Source organism: Mustelus asterias, unplaced genomic scaffold (genome assembly GCF_964213995.1).
Source record: "Mustelus asterias unplaced genomic scaffold, sMusAst1.hap1.1 HAP1_SCAFFOLD_63, whole genome shotgun sequence".
In the NCBI taxonomy this organism is placed as follows: domain Eukaryota; kingdom Metazoa; phylum Chordata; class Chondrichthyes; order Carcharhiniformes; family Triakidae; genus Mustelus; species Mustelus asterias.
This window is the reverse complement of record NW_027590128.1, coordinates 1,416,415-1,431,665: the sequence shown is the minus strand read 5'-3', so window position 1 is coordinate 1,431,665 and position 15,251 is coordinate 1,416,415. Positions and strand designations below refer to the sequence as shown.

General features: G+C 45.5%; 2 protein-coding genes across 2 annotated transcripts in view; both read right to left on the bottom strand.

Moving 5' to 3' along the window:
* LOC144483343 (uncharacterized) overlaps window positions 1-15,251 on the bottom strand; it is a 263,183-nt gene that overhangs the window by 159,878 nt on the left and 88,054 nt on the right. The window lies entirely within an intron of this gene.
* LOC144483346 (uncharacterized) overlaps window positions 1-15,251 on the bottom strand; it is a 341,173-nt gene that overhangs the window by 300,586 nt on the left and 25,336 nt on the right. The gene's annotated exons all lie outside the window — the stretch shown is intronic.

The window sequence follows — 15,251 nt, the reverse complement described above, 5'->3', positions numbered from 1 at the left end:
AAGCCCCTGGTCTCAGGGCTGAGGTTCATTCGCTCGACGGCCAGTCCAATACAAAGAACAAGGAACAAAAAAAATTACAGCACAGAAACAGGGCCTTTGCCCCACCTCCTCCCCCCGCCCGCCCCCGCCTCCCCAAAAAGCCTGCACCGATCATGCTGCCCGACTGAACTAAAACCCCCTATCCTTCCAGGAACCATATCCCTCTATTTCCATCCTATTCATGTATTTGTCCAGACGCCCTTTAAAACTAACAATTGTATCTGCTTCCATTACCTTCCCCAGCAGCGGGTTCCAGGCACCCACCGCCTTCTGTGTAAAAAACTTGCCTCGTACATCTCTTTTGAAACGTGCCCATTGCACCTTAAACCTATGCCCCCTAGTAATTGACTCTTCCACTCTGGAAAAAAGCTTCTGACTACCCACTCTGCCAATGCCCCTACTAATCTTGTACATTTTTATCAGGTCACCCCTCAACCTCCGTCATTCCAGTGAGAACAACCCAAGTTTCTCCAAACTCTCCTCATAGTTAATGCACTCCATACCAAGCAACATCCCGGTAAATCTTTTCTGTACCCTCTCCAAAGCCTCCACATCTTTCTGGTAGTGTAGCGACCAGAATTGAACACTATATTCCAAGTGCGGCCTAACTAACGTTCTATAAAGCTGCAACATGAACAAAGAACAACAAAGAACAAAGAACAATACAGCACAGGAACAGGCCCTTCGGCCCTCCAAGCCCGCGCCGCTCCCTGATCCAAACTAGACCATTCTTTTGTATCCCTCCATTCCCACTCCGTTCATGTGGCTATCTAGATAAGTCTTAAACGTTCCCAGTGTGTCCGCCTCCACCACCTTGCCCGGCAGCGCATTCCAGGCCCGCACCACCCTCTGTGTAAAATACGTCCTTCTGATATCCGTATTAAACCTCCCCCCCTCCCCCCTCACCTTGAACCTATGACCCCTCGTGAACGTCACCACCGACCTGGGAAAAAGCTTCCCACCGTTCACCCTATCTATGCCTTTCATAATTTTATGCACCTCTATTAGGTCACCCCTCATCCTCCATCTTTCCAGTGAGAACAACCCCAGTTTACCCAATCTCTCCTCATAACTAAGCCCTTCCATACCAGGCAACATCCTGGTAAACCTCCTCTGCACTCTCTGTAAAGCCTCCACGTCCTTCTGGTAGTGTGGCGACTAGAACTGGGTGCAGTATTCCAAATGTGGCCCAACCAACGTTCTATACAACTGCAACATCAGACCCCAATTTTTATACTCTATGCCCCGTCCTATAAAGGCAAGCATGTCATATGCCTTCTTCACTACCTTCTCCACCTGTGACGTCACCTTCAAGGACCTGTGGACTTGCACACCCACGTCCCTCTGCGTATCTACACCCTTTATGGTTCTGCCATTTACCGTATAGCTCCCCCCTACGTTAGTTCTACCAAAATGCATCACTTCGCATTTATCTGGATTGAACTCCATCTGCCATTTCTTTGCCCAAATTTCCAGCCTATCTATATCCTTCTGTAGCCTCTGACAATGTTCCTCACTATCTGCAAGTCCAGCCATTTTTGTGTCGTCCGCAAACTTACTGATCACCCCAGTTACACCTTCTTCCAGATCGTTTATATAAATCACAAACATCAGAGGTCCCAATACAGAGCTCTGCGGAACACCACTAGTCACAGGCATCCAGCCGGAAAAAGACCCTTCCACTACCACCCTCTGTCTCCTGTGACCAAGCCAGTTCTCCACCCATCTAGCCACCTCCCCCTTTATCTCATGAGATCCAACCTTTTGCACCAACCTACCATGAGGGACTTGCCAATTTTTGACTTGCCAATTTTTAAATTCAATGCCCCGGCCGATGAAGGCAAACATGCCGTATGCCTTCTTGACTACCTTTTCCACCTGCGTTGCCACTTTCAATGACCTGTACACCAGATCCCTGTGCTATCAATACTCTTAAGGGTTCTGCCATTTACTGTATATTTCCTATCTGCATTAGACCTTCCAAAATGCATTACCTCACATTTGTCCGGATTGAGCTCCATCTGCCATCTCTCCACCCAAGTTTCTAACCGATCTATATCCTGCTGCATCCTCTGATGGTCCTCATCGCTATCTGCAAATCTACCAATCCGCAAATCTACCAACCTTTGTTTCGTCTGCAAACTTACTAATCAATCCAGTTACATTTTCCTCCAAATCATTTATATATATTACAAACAGCAAAGGTCCCAGCACTGATCCCTGAGGAACACCACTTGTCACAGTCCTCAATTCAGACACGCTTTTATTTTGGTGGTCTTACCGTTATTCTGCCGCCCCACCCCCCCTCCCCAACCCGCCGAAAAATATAACAACGAAAAACAATAGGAGTTAAGGTAATTCCTGATAGGAATGACGAATTGAAGAGTTAACCCCCACAGGCTGGGAAAGCGAAAAGAATCCCAAAATGTTCCCAATACCCAAAGAGAAACGCTGCTCCTGTGCCTGGTTTAGCTACATCGGCTGCAGCAGTAAATAGGGCCATTTGCATTGGGCTATAAATGTTAGCCAGGCCAGTGACTCCCACACACAATATATTTGTTGCTTCACCCAGCGGTACGTGCATTTCCGGCAGGGCCAGAATGTATTTCCCATCCCGAATCACCATTGAACCGGGTGGGTTGCATTGACCATGGTGTTGTACTTGAAGTCTCATGTAGTGAACCAGATGGGTTTTAACAACAATTGACTCATGGTTCGCTTGTTGAATTCCAGGTTGCTTTTATTGAATTCAGATTTCTCTAACTGCCATGGCAGGAATTCAATCCTCATGTGTGTCCAAAGCTTTAGCCCTGGCTCTCTGGATTAATCGTCATGCCGTTACAACACCCCTGAAGGGGGAGGGAGGAACAATTGATCATGATGGGTTTTGGGCCCGTGTTCACCATGGAATATAATAATAGAATCGTAAAAACCATACACTGCAGAAAGAGGCCGTTCGGCCCATCGAGTCTGCACTGATTCTCCGAAAGAGAAATCAACCCAGACCCTCCTCTCTGCCCACGGTCAATCCACCTAACCTGCACATCTGTGGGACACAAAGGTGCATTTTGCCATGGCCAATCTACCCAATCTGCACATCCTTGGACTGAGGGAGACCAGAGCACCGGGTGAAACCCACGCAGACACGCGAGAACGTGCAAACTCAACACAGGCAGCCACCCAAGGCTGGAATCGAACCCGTGTCTCTGGCACTGCAGAGCTAACCACTGTGCCGAGGACTCTGGATGACTTGCCCAGAGACCGCTCCCCCGAGCAACAAACCCATAAAACTTTAGTGTGACTTCTCAACCTGTACTTGATATTTTAAGAGGAATGATCCAGCTCTCTAACAGGAATGGCACAAATTAAACTTCTCAGTCTTGATGTTCATGCTCTGAATTTCCTCTCAGGTGTTGATTTTCTTTTGCTTGTTGGCAGTAGGGGGGTTAATCGACTTTGCCTTGCTTATTTTGATAGAAACTGTTGAGATATAATGATACATGCGTTTACTGTTGATTGGGGGAACCAGGGTCTGGGGGAACCAGGGTCTGGTTGACAAGGCGACCAACGGCAGCAGGATGTGGGCCGAGTGTGCGGTTTCAGTCAAGAGGTCGCTGAGCCTCTCAGTTTACTCAAAGACCAGAACGTGTGGTTTAATCACCCGGGACTGGAAACTCCAGCAGCGAGGTGGCAGTTAAGCAGTGCGGGGGGAGGAGTGAGAGGCCAGATGTTGCCAATTGTCGACAAGCATGAATATTTTCAGAGACTTTCCCAGCGACTGAAGCTGCAGGAGATTTCTGCATAAGACAGTTCCAAAAGCACACAGGCATGTGAGAGAAGAAACAATTCCTCTCTTCTTCGCCCTCTTTCCTATCTGTCCCGCAAAGGTTAAACATTCTGTCAACTTCCACCCTCACACCGCTGTCCCCATCACCCCTCCGACCCTCCCCCCCACCTCCCCCCCCCCCCCACCCCCCGCCACCCACCCGCCCAAAGGATCATATATGTTTCAAAAAATCATCACTCAATCTTCTGTACTCCAATGGACTCTGTCTGATCTTTCCTCGTATCACCCCGTCCCAACTCCTCAATCCAGTCGAGCGAAATCACTTGCTTCCCCGCCTTAAGAAAGAAAATCTGCGGTCTTTACACCGACTGGCTTCATGTGACTCCTGACACACAGTATTTTTTTATTAATTCATGGAACATGGGCGTTTATTGCCCATCTCCAGTTGCCCTTGGAGGGCAGTTGACAGTCAACCACATTGATGTGGCTCTGGACTCACGTGTTGGCCAAACCAGGTAAGCACGGCAGATTTCCTTCCCCAAAGGACATAGTGACCCAAATGTTTTTTTCTGACAATTGGCAATGATTTCACTGTCATCAGTAGATTCGAAATTTCAGATATTTTTATTGGATTGTGTTTCAAACATGGGACCCCAGAACATTAGCTGAGTTTTTGGATTGATACTCTAGCGATAATATTACTCGCCATTCCCTCCCCTGGTTGACTGTGAACTATCATCTGAGATGGCCATTAGCAAACTGTACTGTTCAAGGGCAATTAACAAGAGCAATACAAAACCAGAAAATGCTGGAAAAGCTCTGCAGCTCTGACATCATCTGTGAAGAGGGAATAGTGTTAGCGTTTCGAGTCCGGATGGCCCTGACGAATCGTCATCGAGACTCGAAACTTTGGCTCTATTCTCTCTCCGCAGATGCTGTCAGACCCACTGAGATATTCCAGAATGTTTTGTTTTTGTTTTGGATTATAGAATCCGCAGTAATTTGCATTTCGGACTAGCAACAATTTTTGGCCTTGCGAATAATACTCATAGCCCAATGAATGAAAATTATTGAGAAAGAATCCAAGAATTAACAAGTTTCTGTTTAACCGATTCTTCAGGCAGCAACTATTAGTGAATCAAATGAAAGTGTTGCACTCCAGTCAATCCTGTCACCCATCCGGTTCATACATTAAAGAACGAGGCAATTCGGCCTAACGAGCGCATGCTTGCTATCTCAATGAGCTAAAAAAAAACCGTTGGCACATGTCCCTCGACATGTTATATTTTGGATTTTGTAATCATTCTCTTTCGAAAGTCACCACGGAAAATGTTTACTCTGGTTTTGAGACAATGAATCCCAAACCCTAACAATTGGCAATGTAAACCCGACTTGCTCATCTTCGATTCCAGGAACAGTTCTTGCTACGTCTCTTACACGTGCGCCTTACCAAGCCACCGCGAAATTTTAATATGTATACAGTAACATACAGGCTACTGAGAAGTAGGAGTTGGTCACTTCCGGCCTGCTCTGCCAGTAAATAAGATTATGGCCGATCTCATTATAAGCTTCTGCCAACACTGATCACCTTTCACACTCCTTGTTTACTAAGAATCTAGCTCCTTCTGCCTTTAAAAATATTGAAAGACTGCTTCCACTGCCTTCTGAGGGAGGGACTTCCAGGGACACATGACCCTCTGAGAGGAAAACCTCCCCACTCTTCCTCTCCTAAACGTGCGACCCCTTATTTTTAAAGAGTACCCTTGGGGCTTCAGTGGAGCATTGCAGCAGGCTAAGGAGGGACTCGTAGGCAGGGCGAGTGAGGATGAAAACAGGCTTTGCGTTGGAATTCTCGAAATGAGCCACACATTTCTTTTCAGGGAAGAAACCAGCGTGAACGTAAGAGGCCAAAGTGCAGCATTTCAGACAAAAACAGGAAACGCTGCTTGCATCATGCCAGCCAGTAACTGTGCAAGTGAGAAACCGAGTTAAGGTTTCAGATTGATGTCTTTGCATGAGGGCTGGAAGATGTAAGAGATGACGAGTTATTTATATTCTTCCACCCCATGTGGTTGCTGCAGCCTCTCGCCTCTTGTCTCACTAAACATTTCAGAAGATAGCTAAATGTCGGCCACATTTCTCTGGGTCTTGTCTCACACATAGTCCAGGTTGTCGGCAGATTTCCTTTCTGAAAGAACATAAAAACTAGAAGCAGGAATAGGCCATCTGGCCCTCCGAGCCTGCTCCGCCATTCAATAAGATCATGGCTGATTTTTTCATGGGCTCAGCTCCGCTTACCCGCCCGCTCACCATAACCCTGAATTCCTTTACTGCTCAAAAATCTATCTTTGCCTTAAAAACGTTTAACGATGTAGCCTCAACTGCTTCACTGGGCAGGGATTTATAGATTCACAGCCATTTAAGTGAAGAGGTTCCTCCTCAACACAGCCCAAAATCTCCTCATCTTTATTTTGAGATCTTGTCCCTTAGTTCTAATTTCATCTGCCATGGAAACAACCTCCTTGCTTCTATCTTATCTATTCCTTTCATAATTGTATGCGTTTCTATAAGAACCCCCATTTTCTTCCAAACTCCAGTGGGCATTGGTACAACATTGGTGCGCAGAATGTGCTTTTGCAACAACGGATGACAGTTTTCTTAAGTTCTCTATTATTCAGCCGAATTTTCAATTCTACATTTTTATTAATTAAATTTAAATTCCACCTGTTACCGTTGGTGGGATTTGAACTCGTGTTTCCAGAGCACCAGACAATACTTCCCCCAGCCACAGCCATTACCACGATAAAAACACAAGGGCAATAGATACCTGAGGACACCATCAAAAGGAGATTCAGCCTCCAAGTCACTCACCATCCCGACTTGGAAATATATCGGCAGTTCCTTCAGTACTGCTGGGTCATAATCCTGCAATTGTCAGAATTTTATATCTTTCAATGAGATCTCCCATTCTTCAGAATTTAATTGAATGCACACCTCAATCTCTCCTCAAAGGACAATGCTTAAATCCCAAGTATCAGTCTGGTGAACTTTTGGTGCACCCCATCTATAACAAGTATGTTCTTTCTCGCCTTCCTATCTAAACCCAGATTGGCGGGACATTAACATAGTGGTTAGCACTGCTGCATCATAGCACCAGGGACCCGGGTTCGATTCCTGACTTGGGTCACTATCTGTGCGAAGTGTGCATGTTGCCCCCGTGTCTGCTCCGGTTTCCTCCTGCAGTCTGAAAGATGTACTGGTTAGGTGCATTGACCAAGCTAAATTCTACATCAATGTACTGGAACAGGCGCCGGACTGTGACGACTAGAGGATTTTCACAGTGACATTATTGCAGTATTAATGTAAGCCTACCTGTGACACAAATAAATAAACTTAAAAGTTATTGCTGAATGCAAAAATTCAAATTGCATTCGGTGCACTGAGGGTGCTGGGTGGGGAATTGGATTGAACCCGTGTGCCCATAATATTAGTCTGGGACTCTTCAGTGACATGGTCATTGTCCTACGATCCCCACCTTCCAAATATGTTATTCAGATTTGAATTAATTATTGAGCAACCTATATGAATGCATGAACATTTCTGTTTCAGTGTCCAGATGCGCCCTACGTCCGCCCCCTGCTGACTGCCCATTGCACAGCGGGAACAGGCGGATGCCACGATTCTCTCTGTCTTTCCTCTGGATGACCAGAGGTGCAGAAAACAATACAACTCAAACATTAGGCTGCAAACGGCAAGAATCAAAAGTACAACTGCAGAGTCCAAAAGCAGAAAGAAAGGCACATTCTGGGCTGTTTCGACGGTTTCAGGACATGGAAATTAATCTGTTCTTATGTATGCTGCAGATTTGAACCTAACGGCTCAGCGCTGAAAGAGTTAATCGAAAAGTGAGCATGCGATGAGCAGGAGCTACTCTAAGTGCTTCAGTGCAAGGGAGCCCCATCAGTAAGACCAGAACCTTGCAGTCATGGAGTATAGTGAGGAATCTCTCTCTCTCTCTCTCTCTCACTCTCTCTCACGCACACATACTCTCACACACGCACATACACACACACTCAAACAAACACGCACACAGAAAAACGCACACTCAGACATGCACACACACTCAGGTAAACGCGCACACACACTCAGACAATCAGAAACAAACACACATACAAACACGCAACCAAACGCTCAGACAAATACACGCACACAAACACACACCCATAGGCATACACACACACTCAGACAAAAATGCAAACTCTCTTAGACAAAAGCTGACACACACACACAATCACAGACGTAGACAAAGACACACAGATTACCTCAGGCAAAATGACACACACACATATATACACGCACACACACAGATACATACATGCACACAAGCACACGCATAGATACTCACACTGTCAGATAAACACACACACAGGCACACACACACACATTGACAAGCAAACACAAACACACACTCTCAGACAACACAAATATACACACACTCAAACAAGCACATAGAAACACACACACTCTCATAGAGCAGACACAAATGCTCAGACAAACTCAGACACACATACACACACGCTGCCTCTCAGCTAAATACACACACTCAGACAAACACAGACACACACAAACAGAATCTCAGAAATCATACGCACGGATACACCCACACAGAGCCCCAGACAGACACACACATGCAGTATCAAAAGAACATGCAGAGAAAGATATACACTGTTGCTCAGGGAAAACAAAAAAACATACACAGACCCACACACACAGAAACAGAAAAAATAGAAACCGGAAAAGGCCTGTCGGCCTTTCGAGCCTTCTTCGCCACTCATTATGATCATGGATGATCGTCAAATTGAATATCCTGATCGTGCCTTCCCTCCAAATCCCTTGCTCCCTTTAGCCCCAAGAGCTGTATCTAATTTCTTCTTGAAATCCTGCAACGTGTTGGTCATAATCACTTCCTGTGGTAGTGAATTCCACAGATTCACCACTGTCTGGGTGATGAAGTTTCTCCTTCACCTCAGTTCTAAAGGTTTTACCCCTTATCCTCAGACTATGACCCCCTAGTTCTGGACTCCCCAGCCTTCTGGGATAATCTTTCTGAATTTACCCTGTCTAATAAGAACATAAGAAATAGGAGCAGGAGTAGGCCATCTACCCCTCGAGCCTGCCCCGCCATTCAATAAGATCATGGCTGATCTGACGTGGATCAGTACCACTTACCCGCCTGATCCCCATAACCCTTAATTCCCTTACCGATCAGGAATCCATCCATCCGCGCTTTAAACATATTCAGCGAGGTAGCCTCCACCACCTCAGTGGGCAGAGAATTCCAGAGATTCACCACCCTCTGAGAGAAGAAGTTCCTCCTCAACTCTGTCTTAAACCGACCCCCCTTTATTTTGAGGCTGTGTCCTCTAGTTTTAACTTCCTTACTAAGTGGAAAGAATCTCTCCGCCTCCACCCTATCCAGCCCCCGCATTATCTTATAAGTCTCCATAAGATCCTCCCTCATCCTTCTAAACTCCAACGAGTACAAACCCAATCTCCTCAGCCTCTCCTCATAATCCAAACCCCTCATCTCCGGTATCAACCTGGTGAACCTTCTCTGCACTCCCTCCAATGCCAATATATCCTTCCTCATATAAGGGGACCAATACTGCACACAGTATTCCAGCTGCGGCCTCACCAATGCCCTGTACAGGTGCATCAAGACATCCCTGCTTTTATATTCTATCCCCCTCGCAATATAGGCCAACATCCCATTTGCCTTCTTGATCACCTGTTGTACCTGCAGACTGGGCTTTTGCGTCTCATGCACAAGGACCCCCAGGTCCCTTTGCACGGTAGCATGTTTCAATTTGTTTCCATACACATGGATGCCAAGCTGTCGCTGAATATTCACCTCTCAATTTATTCAAATAATAATCTGCCGTCCTATTGTTGCCTCCGAAGTGGATGATCTCGCATTTGCCCACATTATACTGCATCTTCGATGCATATGTCCATTCACTCTGCCTGTTTAAATCAGGCTGAAGCATCGCTGCATCTTTCTCAGAGCTCACCCTCTCACCTAACTTTGCGTCACCTGCAAATTGGAGAAAACACATTTAGTTCCCTCTTTGAAATCAATTGTACATAATAAGAACAGTTGGGCTCCTAGCGTGGATCCCTGCGGTACCCCACTGGTCACTACCAGCCAATTGGAAAAACACTCATTTCTGCCAACTCTTTGCTTCCTATCTGCTAAGCAGCTTTCTATCCAGCTCAATACAGTATCCATGCCACGTTTATGGTCGTACGCTATATGAGACCTTGCCGAAAGCATTTTAAAGTCTAAATAACCCATACTCACCAGTTTTCCTTGGTCACCTCTACTAGTTACATTCTCACACAATTCCAATAGATTTGCCAAGCATGATTTCCCCTTTGCAAATCCATGTTGACTTCGTCTGATTTTACCACTGCCTTCCAAATGCTGAGTTACGAAATCCTTAATAATTGATTCGAGCAATTTCCTAGTTCTAATGTTCGGCTCTTTGCCTTATGGTTCACCCTATTTCTCTCTACCTCCCTTTTTGACTGGCGGGCGTATATTAGCTACCCTCCAATCTGTAGCGACCAGTTTAGAGTCTAAATATTTTTTCGAAAATGCCCACAAATGGATCAACTATTTGTTATGTTTCCCGCCTTCTTACTTTCACACTCTATTTTTTCCCTTCTGAATCAATTCCTGGGTCCTTTTGTGCTGAATTGAAACTGCTCCAAATTCTCAGGTCGATGGATTTATTTACCAATTTGTATGTTTCTTCTTCCCTTGTACGCGATGGCTTGGCCACAGTTCCCTTACCAGTCTTCCACATCCTCTGTGCTAATATCTTTCTTCAATATCACATAGGATCCCTACAGTGCAGAAGGAGGCCATTCGGATTATTGAGTCTGCACCGACCACAATCCCGGGCCCTATTTCCGTAACCCAAATTATTTATCCTGTCAATCCCCTGACACGAGGGTCAATTTCGGATGGCCAATCAAGCTGACCCACACATCTTTGGACTGTGGGAGGAAACCGAGGCACCCGGAGGAAACCCAAGCAGACACGGGGAGAATGTGCCAACTCCACACAGGCAGTGATCCGAGTTCGGAATTGTACCCGGGACCCTGTCATTGAGGCAGCAGTGCTAACCACTCTGCCACCGTGCCGCCCCGCTTTAAGAAACAATGTACTCCATTTTTTTGCTTTCTGTCTGTCCTTCCTAAACATCGAATGGCCCTCAATGTTTAGTTCCCATCCTTGCTAACCTTGGAGCCATGTCACCATAATGCCAAGTATATCATACATTTTGATATATTTCTTTTTTTCAAATGTTCACACACACACACAATCCGAGACCAACACACACACACACACACACATTCAGAAAAACACACTGAGACAAGCAGACACAAGCAAACTCGCAAACGTACACACACAAACAGACAAATGGGCGGCACCGTAGCGTAGTGGTTAGCACTGCTGCTTCACCGCTCCAGAGACCTGGGTTCGATTCCCAGCTTGGGTCACTGTCTGTGTGGAGTTTGCACATTCTCCTTGTATCTGCGTGGGTTTCCTCCGAGTGCTCCGGTTTCCTCCCACAGTCCAAAGATATGCGGGTTAAGTTAATTGGCCATGCTAAAAATTGACCCTTAGTGTCCTGAGATGCGTAGATTAGAGGGATTAGCGGGTAAAATATGTAGGGATGTGGGGGTAGGGCCTGGGTGGGATTGTGTTCGGTGCAGACTCGATGGGCCGAATGGCCTCTTTCTGTACTGAAGGGTTTCTATGATTTCTAGGAAACAGTCACGAGCACACACACACAGAAACACACACACAGGATCTCACAAAAATCGATACAGGCAAACTCGCACACACAGGCCCATACACAGATATACTCGCTCAGACAAACACACGCACGCACCCACAGGCACACACATACTTTCTCTCTCTTTCAGACACACAGACACGCTGTCAGACAAATACATGCACACACACACAGACACAAACACACACGCATTTAGAAAAGTACAGAAAACATACACGCAAACACACAGGCAAATGCAGGCACACTTATTTCTGAGACGAACAGACGCAGGAAAACTCGCAAACACAGAGAAACGCTCAGAAAAACACAGGCACACACACACACTCACAGACAAAGATACAATCACAAGAACACACTCAGACAAACACACACAAGCAAACTCTTGCACACAGCCATATACAGAGAAAAATTCAGACAAAGAAAACATACACTCTCAGACATGCATGCACACACAGACACACTCGCTGGCAAATATACACACACAGACCCACACACAGCTGTACTATCAAACGAACACACAGGCACACACATACAAATTCACTCTGATGCAAACACACAGATACACACAATCTCTCAGACAAAACACACACACTTAGAGACAAACACATAAGCACTCAGTCAAACACTCAGGCATACATACAATCACAGAAAAACACGTAGGCACCAACACACACACACACAAACACCCAGGCAAACACAGTCACGCACACAGAAACACACGCACACAGTCCAACATAGGCACACATATGATCTCAGTCAAGCAACATAGGCAAGGTTGTAAACTCACAGACACGCACTTTCAGCATAATACACACACATGAACAGGCAATCAAACAGACACAAGCACACACCCACACACACACACACACACACACACACACACGGACTCAGGCAAAAACAGTCACACGATCTCAGAGAAATAGACACAAGCAAAGTCGCACATACGGACACATACGAATACATACTCAGACAAAAGCGAACACACACACACTCTCAGAGAAACACAGAGACAAACCAAAAAAAATCAGGATGGCGTCGGACCATAGCGACTTATTGCATGCTGTGCCCCGCATCTCTCTGATGTTATCTTTTACTCTCGGTCTTTGCTTCTAAAACTCTATTCTAATTCTTTTGAAATCTATAACAATGTTTTAATTAAATTGATCTTTCTCTACACCCTAGCTATGACTGTAACATTACATTCTGCAATCTCTCCTTTCCTTTTCTATGTGCGTGTAATGCCGTGTTTGTGAAACCTACCTTTCCACTCACGTAATGAAGGAGCAGCGCTCCGAAAGCTCGTGATTCCAAATAAACCTTAACCTGGCGTTTTGAGCCTTCTTACTGTTCTCTATGTGCGGTATGCTTTGTTTGTATAGCGCGCAAGAAACAATACTTTTCACTGCATACTAATACACATGACAATAATAAATCAAATACAACAAAATTAAAAACATATACTCTCAGAAGAACACACAGAGACACACACACACAGACATACACACTATTACGGACAGTCTCACAAACACAGAGACAGAGACCATAAAGTCTTGATGTCAATTTCAGTTTACTCAACCTGCTGGGTAACGGAAACAAACTTAAAACCGGTGTGTGGGTTTTATTGTGTGATGAGATAATGTATAAATGTATCACCATAGCCCAGAGTGGGGTTGTAGTTGATCATTTATCTGCTGTCTGTACCCCTGAACAAATGTCAAATTGGAGAGGTTATCAAGTTTGTGTTATAATGTAATGATGTGAAACATGTGGGAGAAGAATTGGAGTGATAAAGGGTGGAAAACAAACTTGGGGAATGAGACTGAAGCTGCTGTGCAGACTGAATAGTTCTTGTTGTGTGAATGGAGGGACACATGTAGGGATGGATGGAGGGAGGAAGGGATGGACGGATGGATGGATCGAGGGACCGATCGAGCAAGGGAGCAATGGATGGAGGGATGGATGGAGGTGAATCTGAGAAGCTGAAGATTAAATGTAAGAGGTTCCCACTGTCACTGAACAACTGACCTGGGGGTAGCCATTGGGCAGAGACTATGCTTGCTGTTCTTTCACCTCCTGGCTCCAGGGGTCACTGGGACACTCCCTGCAGCTGCTGTTGCTGCTCCTCACAGTGTCACATCTTGGCCGTACCCTGGACCAGCTGCAGCTCTTTGGCGGAACATCAGGAGCCAGAGGCGGGGAAGGACTGGCCGTCCTATTCCAGTGACGTCACCACCGTTTATTTTAAAGAAAAAAGAAAAAAAAAACGACTGTTCAGAAATGGAGAAAGTGACTGAAATTCTGAACCAGACAGGCCACCAGGAGGTGATTTATATGTAAATAAAAATACAATTATTAATTTAACATGAAAGATGCCGAAGGCGAAACTGCACATGCGCTGTATGTTCTCTGCGGGGTTTACAGAACAGGTTTAGCCATAGAAGACAGAGGGTAGCGGTAGAGGGGTGATTTTCTGACTGGAAGGCTGTGACTAGCCATGATCCACAGGGATCAGTTCCGGAACCTTTGCTGTTCGTAGTATATGTAAATGATTTGGAGGAAAATGTAACTGGTATAATTGTAAGTTCACAGACGACACAAAAATTTGTGGAGTTGCGGAGAGTGAAGAGGATTGTCAGAGGATACAGCTACTGCAAAAGATAAACCGGTTGGAGACTGGGGCGGAAAAATGGCAGATGGAGTTTATTCTGGACAAGTGTGAGATAATGCATTTTGGAAGGTCCAATGCATGTCGGGATTATATAGGAAAGATAGAACCCTTCGGAGTATTGATAAGCAGAGAGATCTCGACGTACATATCCACCGATCACTGATAACATCAAAGGACAGTGGCTGAATGACAAAATCTCCAAGGTTCAAACCCGAAAAAAAGAAATAAGACGGTAGTGAGTTTAAATTTGTGATTCAAACCATGCTTGCGAACAGAGAGAAAATGTGCGACATGTTTTGTCCACAATTCCCAGTCTGGTGAGGTGACTGCGAGTAAATGGAAGAACACTGAACTGGGATATAATTAATGTCCTTATCGGGGCAAGGTGTCCTTTGGTGATATTCACATCAGAAGAAAATCCTGATCTAGTTATGGTAAGGCAGAGATTCTGGTCCGTAAAAGGTGTCAGGAAACAACAAATTTACGCTCGAAAATTACGCTCGAAATGACAGTGGCATTGTGGGGAAATTCAGTAATATTCGCAAAAAAGCATTCACACACACGCTGTGTACCGACTGTGATCAAATGGACCGAGAAACGGAAAGGGGAGATGGGAAAGGGCTGGCCAATAATTGATACAGACTAGGAAATAACACCAAAGACAAAATGTCAGCTGACGCACCACTAACTCACTTTGGTGAGTGCCTTCGCTCGGAATTATAATACATTTCTGTTACTCTCACTTATTATTCCTGTTTTTCGGGTGAGCGCGCCCTCTGCTGATCACTAAGTGCGGTGCTTTTCTCCGGGATCCGTTCTATCTCTGCAGCAGAAACACAAGGGGGTATCGGAGAGAAGCGTCCTGGTGACATTTGAGGAACAGTGTTCC